At 46.5% G+C, this 3,147-nt stretch overlaps 1 long non-coding RNA gene across 1 annotated transcript; it reads right to left on the bottom strand.

The window, feature by feature from the left end:
* Positions 1–771: 771 nt before the first annotated feature.
* Positions 772–2,490, bottom strand: LOC146268650 (uncharacterized). Its single transcript, XR_014768791.1, has 2 exons — positions 2,428–2,490; positions 772–1,571 (listed from the first exon to the last, which is right to left on the bottom strand). It is a non-coding gene; the product is annotated as an uncharacterized LOC146268650 (long non-coding RNA).
* Between the last annotated feature and the right edge of the window lie 657 nt (positions 2,491–3,147).

The raw sequence follows: 3,147 nt of genomic DNA, 5'->3' as shown, positions 1-3,147 counted from the left end.
GACGCTGGAGCGTTGTGCGGGGTTGCGTGGCCATTGTGCTTCTGAATATCAACAAGTTATGATGAAACCACTCAGAGCCCAGAACTCAAGCTTGCTGCCTTTCCCACAAGCTGCTTATTGTCAGAATTTAATGAAAGCCTAATACAAAGCCTTGTTAAAAGTTAACGTTTATCCTACATGCGTGAAACATGCATTTAATTACTGGATGACAGAGTAAAGAGATCCTGATGATTCCTGTCAAGAATATTCTTCCTTGCAAGAAGTATTTTTCCTTGCATTCTTTGGATTGCTAAACGGCCTGTGTTCAACAGGGCTGTGACCAAGGAGGAAGTGGGAAACAAACTCACACTAGCGTTAGTCTGCCCTCCCCCCACCCCCAGGTCAGGGCTCTGTGTCCCTCACCTTATGAGAAGCAGGATGAAGCATGACTAACTCTTTCTATAATGAAGTAATGCAAACCACAGTGTGGCTTCTGCTCCGTGGTGTAGCATGTGACTGCAAATCAAGTGGTTCCAGGTTTAAATCCCCCTCTGCTCTATAGCTTTACCACTAACTTACTTTATTATTACTGAAGTGTGTGCTAAGTAAATATGTTAGCCAGAAAGAACTTGGACGACTGTTTGGCATTACCCATTGGCATTTAAATAAACACAACATCTGCAGACTTTATGACATGCAATGTAGCAGTTTATGTCGGTGGTTTTGTATTCTTCTCAGATAGGAGAGAAAGAAAACCTGTTGAACTACAGAGGTTTAGAATGAACGCCTCGGTCTGGTTCAATACCATTTTATTGAGTTACTACCCCACTAACACATAAATATGATGCTCATGTGTCAGTGAACAACCTTAATGCCGAACTCACAATTACTGTTCCTCAACGTGATTGCACAGGCTCAATAATTACAGCTGTGTTATTGACTGAGTTACAAGCTGTTTCTCAACCTGGTGTTTATCTTTGGTCTCTTCTGACCTGAATCAACGTCAAGACATCCTTCATTGGGAAAAGGGCTAGTCTGTTTCTGACAGGCCCTCGAGTACTGGGACTGGGTGGAGACAGCAAGGTGCCAGGGTCGAGGAGAGGAGCTAGCTTTTGAATTCTGTCTGGTTGCACTGACTAGGAAACACAAACAGAAAGAACTCAACACAGATGAAAGTCTAGCTTGGCTGTGACCACACTTCCTTCTCTAGAGATGTGTGTTGCTCTCACAAAAACACCTTGTGGGTGTCAAAGCCAAGACAATTTCATCAGACACACAGACCAGTCATACTGTAACCCCAAAAAGTACCAGACGATTGTGTTTTCTTGTGGTGGTGCAGTTCTGTCAATGGCGGACGGGGGATTGAATGGAAAGTCTGGAGGCAGGCCCATGGTTGGGTCATGGATAAAGTCCTTCCTGTCTGGCCTTGTCCTCATCATGGAGTCTGGGTAGGATGTTGTTCTCCTCAGTGGGATGTGATAAGTGGTGGGAAGGGTGACAAGGACAGGGCGCCAGGACCCCGAGGCCTCCTGGCAGCATGAAGACATGAGCACACCCTCTCCTCCCAGGACCCCATCTGCTGTGTGTCTGATCTGGTCAGGGTGGGAAAACATCCGTCACTGCATGGCAGGCCTCCCAGCCTCCTCCCACCAAATAATAACCAGTTTTTCTGAGAGGAGATAGACAGCTCACTGACGCTAATGATAAGATTCAACTCTGATGAGATAATGGTGTTTTCTCAGAATTTCACTACGTTACTTTGAGTCGTTCAGGGAGTATCCATAAGTTCAGCTAAAGGTAGGCTCATGTTACTTATTTTTTGCGTGCGGGGGAAGGGGGAGAAGGGGGGCGGAGGGGTGGTTTTGAAATCCTGTGTGACAATTTGGCAACTTCACAGAGGCATGCAACCTCCCTCAACTCAGAAGCCGAGAATGCTCCACAGCTAGCTAGCTACAAGACCCCAGGCTGTGTTGACAAGAAACTTATTTTGGCACAGTGAACACAGAAAACCCGAGATGGCATCAATTATTCAGCGCTCACTGTACGCAGTCTTCCATTTTGCTCATGACTAGCGGTGGTTTGAGGGTATGTTAAGACTGCAGAGTAGGCACGAGAAGAGTTCATGTTCTAATGTTTGCTACTAAGAAACATGGGCTGTAAGCCGCCTGTAGGCCATCCCTAGGAGCAATAATGCTCCTTTTGAAAGAGACGGTAGTTATCATGACCAAAAGGCAGGAGAATGTACAGTAACGACAGCAGTGGAAGTCTTCAACCTGATTGTAGCATGACACAGATGACTGTCATTCCTTGAAGTTTAAGTGGTATATCCAGAGTTAAGAAAATATTCAAGCATTACACATCTGCTCCCACACACACATATACACACATACACACACACACACACACACACGCACACACACGTGTGGCACAGGCATGCACATAGCTGACCTTCATGCAGGTGTGATATTATCCTTCATGACATGTTAAGAGATGAACAGGTTTGCCTTTATCTGTCAGAACAGTTTAGTATTTCTACTAGAACATGTAGCCTTCAACCCTCAGGCAGGATGATTTGAGAAGGTTACCTGGAAGGTAAGTATGTGTCTGTCTTTGTTTGTCAGGGCGGTTTGTGGCCCGCCCAGCACAAATGCACTGCTGTCCTGTTTATACTGGGAACATGCCATCGGACTGCAGTCACATATACAGAAGGCCTCTGTCGTATTGCGTAATGTCGGAAGGTGTGTTGCAACAGCTCTGACACAGCTACAGGCAAACACAGTTAACCCATTCACAGAACACTCTTGCTAACCCACAACACTTCACTGAATGATTCATGCTCTTCAGTCTTCAGAAGAAAATAAATGAAACTCCTGCCAGCCGGCCAGTTGTCCTCACCCAGCCTGCTTAGCTGGCTGGATAGCGTCATGTTCTGAAGGTTGTGTGTAAACAAGCCTACTTCCTGGTTGGTGCCTGGTTTTGACAGCCCTCCAACAGGACTGTCCAGGGCCTTCTGAGAAGGGACGGTTGAGCTGAAGTGTGGGGTGACTTGTCAGGCCGGGAACAGGAAGGAGGGGAACTGTGAGAACTGGCATGTTGACGTGTTCACACCACTGTCATGCTGCTCTCAAGGTGCCCTGCAGGAGTGTCACAACTCATTCTTCTCACTTA

The sequence above is a fragment of the Hypomesus nipponensis genome, chromosome 11 (assembly GCF_054491055.1).
Source record: "Hypomesus nipponensis isolate SF chromosome 11, ASM5449105v1, whole genome shotgun sequence".
Lineage (NCBI taxonomy): Eukaryota > Metazoa > Chordata > Actinopteri > Osmeriformes > Osmeridae > Hypomesus > Hypomesus nipponensis.
Note: the sequence above shows the minus strand (reverse complement) of the source record. Positions and strands in the feature narration are given on the sequence as shown.